This window comes from Haematobia irritans, chromosome 2 (genome assembly GCF_050003625.1).
Source record: "Haematobia irritans isolate KBUSLIRL chromosome 2, ASM5000362v1, whole genome shotgun sequence".
Lineage (NCBI taxonomy): Eukaryota > Metazoa > Arthropoda > Insecta > Diptera > Muscidae > Haematobia > Haematobia irritans.
The window spans coordinates 197,414,924-197,430,866 of record NC_134398.1 but is presented as its reverse complement, the minus strand read 5'-3'; positions in this window follow the sequence as shown (position 1 = coordinate 197,430,866).

Below are 15,943 nucleotides of genomic sequence, written 5' to 3'. Positions count from 1 at the left end.
AAATAATTTGTTTTATTACAATAATTATTTTCAATGTAACTATGCCGAACAACAAGAGTTAATATTCTATTTGTTTTAATATAACAAGTTCAAACATTGTTTTCCTTTATTCGAGCAACGCGTTGGTGACAAACAATAATCGACAACTAACTTTAACTTTGATCATCTCTTCCCATTGAACCACGAAAAGAACCAAAAGATGACAGTTATTGATATGTATGTATGTACATGCATACATGCATTCAACCAATGCATCAAATTTGCAAGCATTATGAAAAACAAATAACAAGCAAAAGCATAAACGATATTTATGCTTTGTTGTTGTTGTTGTTTTCTTCAACTATACCCACGACCAACATAAGCAGTGGGAAGAGATCGATCAAACCAAAACAAACTATAATAACTAATGTAACATTAAATGATCGAAAACAAACGAAAAACGAATATAGGTCATAGAACTAAAAGAGAGTAAAGTAAATAAACGAAATGAATTTGAAAGTAAATATTAGGGTGGGGAAACATTAAAGGGATGTAAATAAAATTTAAATAAAGAACAATTAAACGACTAATAAAATAAATAGTGAAGAATAAATAAAATAAAAACAATAAATTAATAAATGTATAAATTAAAGTAATATAAATGACATAAAATACGATCTGCCCCAACACTATTAATTTTTGTGATTTATTTTTGTTTCAATTAAAACATTTGTTGAATCAATTAAATTTTTAATTGAATATTTATAAAATTCAATTAAAACATTAATTGGAAAAATTTCGTGATTTTTTTTTGTGTACTTGTTTCTGTCTATTTTATATTATATTTATCCACAAATTTTGATACAATACATCCCATTACATAGATAGGATTTGGAGATCAAAACATTTTTTTTTTCGCATTAAATATTATCCACTTGTAAATATACAGACAACGATTGAAACGCAAAAATTGCGTGTGGTTTCATTGACATTTACTCCCGGCAACCTACACACTATGCTATTTACAATTTCCTTTGTTACGAAGAAATAACGTCATCATCGTCATGATATCATGTTTAGAAATTCATTAGAATAAAGACAACGCAGGTGTCAAATTTATGTATGACTCTGTAGACATTTATGTTTAACATTCACATTGGGAAATTTCGAAAATCATTGAAAGGTGGCCCGAAGAGGGGGGGACATGGGTCTTTTGAAATTCATTGGAAGTAATGGAGAACATTTTATTGTGGTGTACACAACGTAGTATATTTTTTGTAAAGTTTATTGCTTTTCGTTAAGTGAAATTATTGTACATCCTGCAATGTGTAACCTATAGGCCTGTTGCGGGTTATGAGTCAAAAGTGATTGAACTAAGAAATCAATATTTCATTTTGGTTTTTTGGTGGGGGACTTTAAGTTATCAATATTGATCAAATGTGAAATTGGAATACCATTTATAAGTCTGTTGATTTGGATGAATGTGAAATTCATCTTAATTGATATCATTTGAAAATTGTAGCTAAGACGGTTTCTAACCACGGAAAATATTTTCATAAGAACTAAACCAAATCTAAATATTGTGTGGGATTTTCCATTCGTTATAACCTACAGCAAATTGTTTCTTATATACAATAAATGAATTTATAAAACAACAGGGTGATTGATATGTAATGCGACAAAGTACAGCGATATATTTTTATTTATTTAGTATTATATTTTAAAAGCAAGAAATGTCGAAAAAACATCAAGTTTTATAATCAGTTTAAATTTGTTCGAATTCGATAACTTTAGAATTATTGGCTTCCAGCGGTCGACGAAGTCATCACACGCTGTATGAAATCGGCTCTGCTATATTTTGGCCCATTCCCGGCGAAGCACCGCCTTGAGATGATCGACACTTTGATATTGTTTTAGTTCCAACCTTATTATACAAAATACCCCAGGTGAAAAAAGTACAATACGTTCAGATCCGAAGATTTTGGTGACCACTTCCCGGTAGAAAAAAGTGAGGAACCTCCTTTTTAAGCCATTCTTGGTTGGCACGTGCTGAGTGGGAGACTACTCTGTCTACGGCAATGTCCATGGTCGGTGGCCGCTAAGATTGTTAATCCAATACTTTAGGATGTTATCCCGATAAAGTTAGGTTAGGTTAGGTATAGTGGCAGCCCGATATTTCAGGCTCACTTAGACTATTCATATACCACAGTGTTGAACTTCTCTCTTATCACCGAAATACAAAAATTTCGACAAAAACTGTCGAAAATTACACCTAATTTTAGAATCACTTTAGATTTTTTCGAAATAGCTTAATATGGCACGAGTTAGGGTCTAATATATAACACAGGCAGCCCGAAGTAGATCTGCTGAATTTTGGCCCATTTCCGGCCAAGCGCCGTCAAAACTTCAGCGGGCGCAAAAGTCCAACAGGCGTAGATGGTGGCCATTGTGTGGTCGAAATGAAGCGATGAACCTTCTTTTTAATCTATTCGTGGTTGATGCGTGCTGAGTCCTGATGAAATGTCCATGGCCTACGCCCAAAATGTTTATCTGCCCAGGGCTTCAAGACTGCCTTTAGGACATTTTGCCGATAATAGTCGCTGTGTGTCGCTTAGTGTTCTATTGACCAATCGAAGGTGTAAGCTGACCACCTTGGCAAGTGTACAAACCTACTTTGTTTGTTCATAAACTGCTTAATTTAAAATGGCTTCTTATCCAAAAAAAATCGGACTCGAGAATTAACTCCTTGGCTCTTTCCAATCTAACTTTTTCTTGTGCATCGCTGGGCCCTTTGCACTTTAAAGGGTGATACGGTCAAAATTTGGTCAAGGGAAAACGCGTGTAAATCGGTGAAATAGTTTATTTAAAAAATTAAATTAAATTTCTTTTTCAAGTTCAATTAGTATAAAATTCAGGGAAAATATTCAGTTAGGCTTTCGCTTTTCCAAATCCGAATTGCCGGGCCTCACGCTTGACACCTGCCATCAGATTTTGTACAGCCACCTTGTCCAACTTCTTCGCCGCAGAAAGCCAGTTTGCCTTGAACTGCTGCTCGTACTTAGCAGTTTTTATACCCTGCGCCACACTGTGGAACAGGGTATTATAAGTTAGTGCATATGTTTGTAACACCCAGAAGGAGACGAGATAGACACATGGTGTCTTTGGCAATAATGCTCAGGGTGGGTCCCTGAGTCGATACAACCATGTCCGTCTGTCCGTATGTCTGTGAACACATTTTTGTGATCAAAGTCTAGGTCGCAATTTAAGTCCAATCGCCTTCAAATTTGGCACATGTTCCTAATTTGGGTCAGAATAGAACCCTATTGATTTTGGAAGAAACCGTTTCAGATTTAGATATAGCTCCCATATATATCTTTCGCCCGATATGCACTAATATGGACCCAGCAGCCAGAGTTTTATACCGATTTGCTTGAAATTTTGTACAAACATAACACTTAGTCGTATAGTCAAGTGTGCAAAATTTGATTGAAATCGGTTCAGATTTATATATAGCTCCCATATATCGTTCGCCCGATTTACACTCATATGACCACAGTGGCCAAAATTTTACTCCGATTTAATTGAAATTTTGCACAGGGAGTAGAATTAGCATTGTAGCTATGCGTGCCAAATTTGGTTTAAATCGGTTCAAATTTAGATATATCTCCCATATATAGCTTTCGCCCGATTTACACTCATACGACCACAGAGGCCAATTTTTAACTCCGATTTAGTTGAAATTTTGCACAGGGAGTAGAATTAGCATTGTAGCTATGCATGCCAAATTTGGTTGAAATCGGTTCAGATTTAGATATAGCTCCCATATATATGTTTTTCTGATTTCGACAAAAATGGTCAAAATACCAAAATTTTCCTTGTAAAATCGTCACTGCTTAGTCGAAAAGATGTAAAAATGACTCTAATTTTCCTAAACTTCTAATACATATATATCGAGCGATAAATCATAAATAAACTTTTGCGAAGTTTCCTTAAAGTTGCTTCAGATTTAAATGTTTCCCATATTTTTTACTAACATTGTGTTCCACCCTAGTGCATTAGCCGACTTAAAATTTGAGTCTATAGTTTTTGTAGAAGTCTATCAAATTCTGTCCAGATCAAGTGATATTTAACAAACCATTATATATAGCCCCAAACACATTTGACGAATGTGATATGGTATCGAAAATTTAGATATACAAAGTGGTGCAGGGTATAATATAGTCGGCCCCGCCCGACTTTAGACTTTCATTACTTGTTTTTATACCCTCCATCATAGGATGGGGGTATATTAACTTTGTCATTCCGTTTGTAACACATCGAAATATTGCTCTAAGACCCCATAAAGTATATATATTCTGGGTCGTGGTGAAATTCTGAGTCGATCTAAGCATGTCCGTCCGTCCGTCCGTCTGTTGAAATCACGCTAACTTCCGAACGAAACAAGCTATCGACTTGAAACTTCGCACAAGTAGTTGTTATCGATGTAGGTCGGATGGTATTGAAAATGGGCCATATCGGTCCACTTTTACGTATAGCCCCCATATAAAGGGACCCTCAGATTTGGCTTGTGGAGCCTCTAACAGAAGCATATTTCATCCGATCCGGCTGAAATTTGGTACATGGTGTTGGTATATGGTGTCTAACAATCATGCAAAAATTGGTCCACATCGGTCCATAATTATATATAGCCCCCATATAAACCGATCCCCAGATTTGGCTTGCGGAGCCTCAAAGAGAAGCAAATTTCATCCGATCCGGCTGAAATTTGGTACATGATGTTGGTATATGGTCTCTAACAACCTTGCAAAAATTGGTCCACATCGGTCCATAATTATATATAGACCCCATATAAACCGATTTCCAGATTTGGCTTGCGAAGCCTCGAAAAGAAGCAAATTGCATCCGATCCGGCTTAAATTTGGTACTTGGTATTGGTATATGGTCTCTAACAACCGTGCAAAAATTAGTCCACATCGGTCCATAATTATATATAGCGCCCATATAAACCGATCCTCAGATTTGGGTTGCGGAGCCTCAAAGAGAAGCAAATTTCATCCGATCAGCCTGAAATTTGGTACATGATATTGGTATATGGTCTCTAACAACCATGCAAAAATTGGTCCACATCGGTTCATAATTATATATAGCCCCCATATAAACCGATCCCCAGATTTGGCTTGCGAAGTCTCCAAGAGAAGCAAATTTCATCCAATCCGGTTGTAATTATGAACATGGTGTTAGTATATGATTTTTAACAACCGTGCCAGAATTGGTTCATATCGGTTCATAATTATATATAGCCCCCATATAAAACGTTCTCCAGATTTGACCTCCGGAGCCTCTTGGAGGAGCAAAATTCATCCGATCCGGTTCAAATTAGGAACGTGGTGTTAGTATATGGTCGCTAACAACCATACCAAAATTGGTCCAATCACACAAAAATTGGTCCATATCGGTTCATAATCATGGTTGCCACTAGAGCCAAAAATAATCTACCAAAATTTTATTTCTATAGAAATTTTTTCAAAATTTTATTTCCATAGAAAATTTTGTCAAAATTTTATTTCTAGAGAAAATTTTGTTAAAATTGTATTCGGTTCATAATAAAATTTTAATCATTGTCAAATTTTTTGTTTTCTATAGAAAATTTTGTCAAAATTTTATTTCTATAGAAAATTTTGTTCAAATTGTATTCGGTTCATAATCATGGTTGCCACTCGAGCCAAAAATAATCTACCAAGATTTTATTTCTATAGAATATTTTGTCAAAAGTTTATTTCTATAGAATATTTTGTTAAAATTTTATTTCTGTAGAAATGTTTGTCAACATTTTCTTTCTATAGAAAATTTTGTCAACATTTTTATTTCTATAGAAAATTTTTTGAAAATTTTATTTCTATAGAAAATTTTGTTAAAATTTTATTTCTGTAGAAAATTTTGTCAAAATTTTATGTCTACTTTGTCAAATTGAATTATATACGTATTGCATCGATCTTTTTTGATTTAATATATACCACGTATGGACTTACATACAATTTAGAAGATGGTGTTAGGAGGTTTTAAGATACCTTGCCATCGGCAAGCGTTACCGCAAGTTAAGTAATTCGATTGTGGATGGCAGTGTTTAGAAGAAGTTTCTACGCAATCCATGATGGAGGGTACATAAGCTTCGGCCTGGCCGAACTTACGGCCGTATATACTTGTTTTTTTTTGTCTTCTTTAGGTTCCGCTTGACAATAGCCCAGTATTTCTCAATTGGGCGGAGCTCTGGCGTGTTGGGAGGGTTCTTGTCCTTGGGAACCACCTGCACGTTGTTGGCGGTGTACCACTCCATGGCCTTTTTACCGTAATGGCAAGATGCCAAATCCGGCCAAAACAGTACGGAAAAGCCGTGTTTCTTCAGAAAAGGCAGCAGACGTTTATTCAAACACTCTTTCACGTAAATTTCTTGGTTGACAGTCCCGGAAGCTATGAAAATGCTGCTTTTCAAGCTACAGGTACAGATGGCTTGCCAAACCAGATATTTCTTTGCGAACTTTGACAGTTTTATGTGCTTGAAAATATCTGCTACCTTTCCCCTTCCTTTTGCCGTATAAAACTCCTGTCCCGGAAGCTGCTTGTAGTCGGCTTTGACGTAGGTTTCGTCGTCCATTACCACGCAGTCAAACTTCGTCAGCATCGTCGTGTACAGCCTCCGTGATCGCGCTTTGGCCGTCGTATTTTGTTTATCATCGCGATTTGGAGTCACTACCTTCTTGTAAGTCGATAGTCCGGCTCGTTTTTTTGGCTCGATGCACGGTTGTAGACGATACACCCAGCTTATTTGCGGCATCTTGGAGAAAGATGTTATGGTTTCGCTTGAAACTACCGGCAACTCTCTTTGTCGTCTCAGCGGCTTCCGGTTTTCGATTTCCCCCCGATCCAGACTTCCTGGCTGTCGACAAACGTTCCCCAAACACTTTAATTACATTTGTAACGGTTGATTTGACAACTTTTAGCGATTTTGCCAGATTTGCGTGTGAGTAGCTCGGATTTTCGCGACGCGCGAGCAAAATTTTGATACGCTGCTCTTCTTGTTTGGACGGCATTTTGACAACTGAAGAGTGACTTCCAAAATCAAAATAGTAGCAACATTCTACACACACACACCGTCAAAATGTGGGGTGTTCAGGGGAGTTTTTTAAATGCAAAATTGAAAGAAATACGTCAAGTTTATATTGACCAAATTTTGACCGTATCACCCTTTATGAAATTTCAATGACTTTTGTTCAAACTCATTATACCTTTCACCACTACTGTGGTATGGGGTATAATAAGTTTGAGCATTTGTTTGTAACGCCAAGAAGGAAAAATCAGAGACTCATCGTTTAGTATACCGAACATCTTAGAATTGAATTCTGAGTCGATTTAGCTATGTCAGTCTGTCTGCCCGTCTGTCTGTGTGTTCATATATTTTTGTGTGCAAAGTATAGGTCGCAGTTTATGTCCGATCGTCTTCAAATTTGACACAGGGTCTTTTTTCGGGACAAAGACAATCGCTATTGATTTTGGAAAAATCGATTCAGATTTTGATATAGTTGCCATATATATTTATCGCTGATCTGGTCATAATTGGCGTATTTATTAGAGGTGTGCGCGTGACACGAAATGTTCGTGACACGCGTGATTCACGTTTTAGTCACGTGAGTCGTGAGTAAAATCCAAAGTATCTCTCGTGAATGGGACTAAAAGAAATATGTCGTGCGTGAGAAATAAAATCGGTTCGTGAATGTGCGTGAATGAAGTTTCTGCAAAATCACTCTCACGAAAAAATCAAGATTTAATTCATACTCGTATGTTAACTGAAATTAATTTAGCTGTCGAACTATATTCCATTTTTAATTTCGTTACCTTTGCTCACTCCCGGTTGGAAAATGTCGTGAGTCTCGTGAATTTTTCGTGAATTGTCGTGAATCGTGCGTGAGTGTGAGACTTTAAAAGTAGTTCGTGCGTGAGCATGCGTGAGTACAGTTTTTCATTTCGTGAATGTGCGTGAGTGTGGTTGGCTACTACACGTATCGTGCGTGAATAAACATTTTTCTTTGTGAATGTGCGTGAGTGAAATTTAGTGTTTATCAACCGATCTTCTTCAAGTTCCGATATGTACTTATATGGTCCCAGAAGCCAGAGTTTTACCCTGATTTGCTCACAATTTTGTACAAGGAGTTCAATTTATAGTGTCGTCAATTTTGGCAAATTTAGTTGAAATCGGTTCAGATTTAGATACAGTTCTCATATATATTTTTCGCCCGATTTAGACTCATGTGACCACAGAGGCCAAAGTTTAACACTGATTTACGTGAAATTTTGCACAAGGAATAGAATTGACATTCTACCAATACATGTTAAGTTTGGTTGAAATCGGTTCAGATTTAGATATAGTTCTCTTTTCTTCTCTTTTTGGTGTTCGGTCGTAGTTCGATTCCTGCTACGACCGAACACCAAAAAGTTTTTCAGCGCTGGATTATCCCACCTCAGTAATGCTGGTGACATTTCTAAGGGTTTCAAAACTTCTCTAAGTGGTTTCACTGCAATGTGGAACGCCGTTCGGACTCGGCTATAAAAAGGAGGTTCCTTGTCATTAAGCTTAACATGGAATCGGGCAGCACTCAGTGATAAGAGAGAAGTTCACCACTGTGGTATCACAATGGACTGAATAGTCTAAGTGAGCCTGATACATCGGGCTGCCACATAACCTAACCTAACCTAACCTAGACATAGTTCTCATATATATCTTTCGCCCTATTTAGACTCATATGATCACAGAGGCCAAAGTTTACTACCGATTTACGTGAAATTTTGCACAGTGAGTAGAATTGACATTCTACCAATGCTTGCTAAATTTGGTTGAAATCGGTTTAGATTTATATTTAGCTCTGGACTTTTCTTTTCCGATCACATCTGGTATTGTTTTTTCGAAATATTTATTAACATTTAGTCGCTTGTGGTTTTGCAGCCAAATAAAATAAAAACAACCCAGCAAAAAAAGCGTTGCCAAAAAGTAATGAAAATGTTCTTTTTGGATCTGGAAGTGGTGTCATAGGACGGAAGTCCTCCATTTCAACAGCCGTTGCACTAAATTCGCATCACTTCTTTATGTGTGATCCGAATTCAATGTTTTGGATGTAAATAAAAAAAAACTGTGATATTTTGTCAAATAAATAATTTTTATAAACTTTAATGGATTCTAACGCTTGTCGGAAACGTTTCACCTCAAATATTTTCAAAAATTCACAATTTTTTCTGATTGGATTTAGCATTTTTTCGACAACATTTTGGGTACAATATATGTTATATCAGACACCGTGTATATATGTTCCTATAGGAATGTCAATCTTTGTTCCCAGTTTGAACCAGAAATCTTAATACGTTCGAAAGTTTGCATGATTTAAACTGATGTACAGACGAACATACCAGTATTTTTATATGCTACAAAGAGAAGCACAAAGTTGATATTTCTTCTATCCTATGATGGTGGGTACAATTGGTTCGGAAAGTCTAAAGTTGGACAGGACCGACCACGTATATTGATAATACAACTGAAACTATTTCTTATTGAAATTCGGCACATACCAGCAAACAAGAAGTTGTAATTCAGTCGTTGCTTTTTATGTAAATCAAAAACTGATATTCGGGAAAAATAAAGAACCTTAACTTTATGTAACTTTTAATTTTTTGAATGTTAAGCAGATGTGAACTTTTCCGTTCTTGGTTAACGAACTATAAATAGAAAAAAAAATATTATTTTCAATTTATTTCTTTATTTTTGTTTTTTAGTTTTCATATAAATTGTATCTGAAATAGTTTTACATCTGAAGAATGAAAATAAAATCAATACTACGTACGCTTAATATATTTCTAATGTTCTATGATAAGCTCATGTAAAATTCATTGCTTCTGATCACATATTTCAGTATTATATTTTGTAATTACATTTTCTTTATATTTAAATTTAAGAGAAGCTAATTTGATCATCTATACAACACGTATAGGATTAAATGAAACCTTACTATCATACACACAAAAAAATAATACATTTATTTTATGAATAGTGTTCACAAAAATTTTCCAAACACGGGATTCATAAATTATATGAAAACAATTCATAAAATAAAAAATACAGGTTTTCATTGACTATGAATGTGTAGATAATATGAATGTAATTTTTAATATTATAAACGAAGTATACATATTTTTGTCATTGAAAAATATGTACTTTTACATATTATATACTAAAAACGTCATGCATTATATGTAACTTTTCTCTTAAATTTTTTCCCCTGATTGTTAATGCCTGCATAATTGGTCAAAATGTATGAACCAATTTATTAAAACCCGCATTAAAATCCAGCCAGCAAAGAACATAGTTTTATAATATTTTATATTATTAATAAACATGAGCACCAACGCCTCCAGTTAATATTGTTTTTTCTTCAATTTTTTCTAAAGCAATAAAAAATCTTCGAATCGCGACGGCGACTAAAACTGTACTGAAAAACTCAAACACAACAAAATCACGTGTTGCCTTCAAAACGTTACGTTTCGGTTTTTGTCTCGTATTATATGATTGTATTGTATACATATGAGAGTAACTCTATGTTGTGGCTCTCTCACGCTAAGAGAAAACCAGTATTTTTGATATATTAAGTAAAATTTCATTAATTTTATGAAACCGTCTATACATATTATTAAAAAATTCATAATTTCATAACAAGTATTTATGAAAACAATATATTATGTAAGTGTACACATTTTTTATGAAAAATTCCATAAATTTATAAAAATGTACAAATTTATGTACAAATTCATATTTTATTTTTTTGTGTGTATATTTAAATTTTTCGCATAGACGTAACCACAGGTATGTTCTCTATTTCCGACTCCACATCCCATTTAGCCTTTGCAATTGGGTGTCAACATTTTATATGTCTGAATATACCTGGATAAGCGTGCAATTGAAAGTTTTCACAGAATTTTAGATGCTAACAAGATATTGACGGCCACGTAATTATAGAGTTCAAATTTTATAATTGACATGAGTTCAAACAAGTTTCTGTTTTGCATCGTACGCTGTTGTTGATTTAACAAGACCAGCACACGCCAGCGGTTTAAGTTTAACGCTTGTTTGTCATTCATATATGAATAATGGAGTGGGTAGCAAAGGAAATTTGAAAACAATGCAAGAAAAAATTATAAAAAAACAAGTAACGAAAGTCTGAAGTCGAGCGGGGCCGACTATATTATACACTGCACCACTCTATGATCCACATTTTCGATTGCATATCAAATCCGTCCAATGTGTTGGGGGCATATACATCTATTTAAATTTCATACGATCTGGACAAAATTAGTTAGAGTTCTACAAAATGTATAGACTTTAAATTTTGGTTGGCTAATCGCCTGGGGTGTTAGTTAAAAACAAGTAAGTAATGTCTAAAGTCGATCGGGGCCGACTATGTTATACCCTTCACCACTATGTATACCAACATTTGTGATACCATCTCAACTACTTCAAATTTTCTGGGAGCTATATAAAGGTTTGTATTTCCAGATTCAAATACTTATAATGGAGACAATTTTTTGTACTTCTACAAAATCTCTAGAATTAAAATTTAAATCGGCTAACGCTCTTTCCAGTTAATTGGAGGAAAATTCCATTGAAAATAGGTCTAAAATATGAAACAGTCTACCATAATTCCCCAACTCTGGTGTACGTATATATGGGAGCTATATATAATATGAACCGATTATGACTAAATTTGACATGCATAGTTAGAATAATAATTCTGTTATCTGGAGCAAAATTCCATTGAATATGGGTCTAAAATATAAAATAGTCTATATAATATGAATATATAATATGATTTTGACTAAATTTGACATGCATAGTTACAATAATAATTCTGCTATCTGTACAAAATTTCATGTAAATAAGAGTATAACTTTGGCCCCCGCGGTCATGTGAGTGTAAATCGGACGAAAGATATATATGGGAGCTATATCTAAATCTGAACCGATTTCAACCAAATTTGCCACACATAAAGGTATCATTAAACATACCACTTGTGCGGGAGCCACCGTGGTGCAATGGTTAGCATGCCCGCCTTGCATACACAAGGTCGTGGGTTCGATTCCTGCTACGACCGAACACCAAAAAGTTTTTCAGCGGTGGATTATCCCACCTCAGTAATGCTGGTGACATTTCTGAGGGTTTCAAAGCTTCTCTAAGTGGTTTCACTGGAATGTGGAACGCCGTTCGGACTCGGCTATAAAAAGGAGGTCCCTTGTCATTGAGCTTAACATGGAATCGGGCAGCACTCAGCGATAAGAGAGAAGTTCACCACTGTGGTATCACAATGGACTGAATAGTCTAAGTGAGCCTGATACCTCGGGCTGCCACATAACCTAACCTATCCTACCCCTTGTGCAAACTTTGAAGCAAGTCAGGGCAAAACTCTGGCTTTTGAGGCCATATAGGTACAAATCGGGCGAAAGATATATATGGGAGCTATATCTAAATCTGCACCGATTTCAACCAAATTTGGTACACTTACCGATACTATTAAACTTAATAGTATCGGTAAATCGCGGCGAAACTCTGACATTTGAGGCCATATAAGTTGAAATCGGACGAAAGATATACTTGGGAGTTATATCTAAATCTGCACCGATTTTAACCAAATTTGGCACTCATAACGATACCATTAAACTTACATCTTGCGCAAAATTTGAAGCAAAACACGGCAAAACTCTGGCTTATGAGGCTATATAAGTTCAAATCGGACGAAAGATATATATGAGAGCTATATCTAAATCTGAGCCGATTTGGCCGATATTTTTCAAGTTTTTCGAGACTCATAAAATCTTCGGATGTACGGAATTTGAAGAATATCGATTGATAAACACGCCAATTATGATCAGATCGTGGATAAATATATATGGCAGCTATATCTAAATCTGAACCGATTTTTTCCAAAATCAATAGCGATTGTCTTTGTCCCAAAAAACGACCCTATGCCAAATTTGAGGATGATCAAACTTACCTCTTGCGCAAAATTTGAAGCAAAACACGGCAAAACTCTGGCATTTGAGGCCATATAAGTGAAAATCGGACGAAAGATATATATGAGAGCTATATCTAAATCTGAGCCGATTTGGCCGATATTTTTCAAGTTTTGCGAGACTGATAAAATCTTCGGATGTACGGAATTTTAAGAATATCGATTGATAAACACGCCAATTATGATCAGATCGTGAATAAATATATAAGGCAGCTATATCTAAATCTGAACCGATTTTTTCCAAAATCAATAGCGATTGTCTTTGTCCCAAAAAACGACCCTATGCCAAATTTGAGGATGATCGGAACTAAACTGCGACCAGTACTTTGCACACAAAAATACATGAACAGACGGACAGACAGACGGACATCGCTAAATCGACTCAGAATTTAATTCGAAGACGATCGGTATACTAAACGATGGGTCTCCGACTTTTCCTTCTTGGCGTTACATACAAATGCACAAACTTATTATACCCTTATTATATTTACAAGCAGTGGCTATTTTACAAGGAAAATTTTGGTATTTTGACCTTTTTTAACGAAATCAGAAAAACATATATATGACAGCTATATCCAAATCTGAACCGATTTCAACCAAATAACTATGTTAATTCTACTTCTTGTGCAAAATTTCACGTAAATAGGATCACACATTTTACCTCTGTTGTCATATGGGTGTAAATGGGATGGCAGCTATATCTAAATCTGAACGGATTTTAACCAACTTTGGCACACTTTACTACACTATTAATTGCATTCCTTGAGTAAAATTTAAGCAAATCAGGCTAAACTTCTGGGGCCATATTAGTAGATATCGGAGCTATATCTAAATCTGAATCGATTTAAATCAAATTCGCCACACTTTACGACACTAACAATTGAACTTCTTGTGCAAAATTAAAGGCAAAGCAAGCTGAAATTCTTCAATCTGGGCCCATATATGAGAGCTATATCTAAATCCGAACTTATTTCAACCAAAATTGGCATGCATGTCCAGAACCTTAATTCTACTTCCTGTACAAAATTTCATGTAAATCGGAGTACAACTTTGGCTTCTGTGGTCAAATGAGTGTAAATCGGGCGAAATAAATATATGGGGACTATATCTAAATCTGAACCGATTTCTATCAAATTTGGCACACTGTACTACACTATAAATTGAACGCCTAGTGCAAAATTTCAACCAAATTAGGGTAAAACTCTGGCTTCTGGGGCCATATAAGTGATTATCGGGCAAAAGCTATATTTAAATCTGAACCGATTTTTGCCATACACAAGGGCGTTTCTATGCCTCTTTTGCAAAATTGCATAAAAATGGTTTAAATATGTCCCATATGCTCCATCCAAAAGTATTAGCCAATTTAAATTTTAATTCTAGACATTTTATGGAAGTCTAAACTCATTTTGGATTTTATATTTTTATACCCTCCACCATAGGATGGGGGTATATTAACTTTGTCATTCCGTTTGTAACACATCGAAATATTGCTCTAAGACCCCACAAAGTATATATATTCTGGGTCGTGGTGAAATTCTGAGTCGATCTGAGCATGTCCGTCCGTCCGTCTGTTGAAATCACGCTAACTTCCGAACGAAACAAGCTATCGACTTGAAACTTGGCACAAGTAGTTGTTATTGATGTAGGTCAGATGGTATTGCAAATGGGCCATATCGGTCTACTTTTAAGTATAGCCCTCATATAAACGGACCCCCAAATTTGGCTTGCGAAGCCTCTAAGAGAAGCAAATTTCATCCGATCCGGCTGAAATTTGGTAGATGATGTTAATATATGGTCTCCAATAACCATGCAAAAATTGGTTCACATCGGTCAATAATTATACATATCCCCCATATAAAACGATCCCCCGATTTGGCTTGCGAGGCCTCTAAGAGAAGCAAATTTCATCCGATCCGGCTGAAATTTGGTACATGCTGTTAGTATATGGTCTCTAACAACCATGCAAAAATTGGTCCACATCGGTCCATAATTATATATAGCCCCCATATAAACCGATCACCAGATTTGACCTCCGGAGCCTCTTGGAAGACCAAAATTCATCTGATTCAGTTGAAATTTGGTACGTGGTAATATATTGCCTCAAACTCCCATGCAAAAATTGGTCGGTATCGGTCCATAATTATATATAGGCCCCATATAAACCGATCCACAGACTTGACCTCCAGAGCCCCTTGGAAGAGCAAAATTCATCCCATTCGGTTGAAATTTGGTACGTGATGTTAGTATATGGTATCCAACAACCATGCAGGAATTGGTTCCTATCAGCCCATAATTATATATAGCTCCCATATAAACCGATCCCCAGATTTGACCTCCGGTGCCTTTTGGAGAAGCAAAATTCATCCGATCTGTTTGAAATTTGGTACGTGGTGGTAGTATATGATATTTAGCAACCATGCCAAAAGTGGTCCATATCAGTTCATAATCATATATAGCCCCCATATAAACAGATGCCGAGATTTGATTTTGGAGCCTCTTGGAGGAGCAAATTTCATCCGAGTCAGTTGAAATTTGGTACATTGTGCTAGTATATAGCCGTTAACAACCATGCCTAACTAGGTCCATATCGGTCAATAGTTATGTATAGCCCTCAGATAAATCGATCCCCAATCACACAAAAATTGGTCCATATCAAGTTCATAACTGTATAGAGCCCCCATATAAGCGACCCCAATATTTCAATTCTGGCTTTCTACGTACCGTGCAAAAGTCCATATCGATTCGTAATTATTTGTAGACTTACCTATACATACCTTTTTTGTCTAACATATACCATGTATGGACTAACTAACAATTTAGAAAACAATGTTAAGAAGTTTTAAGATACCACAACTCAATTAATT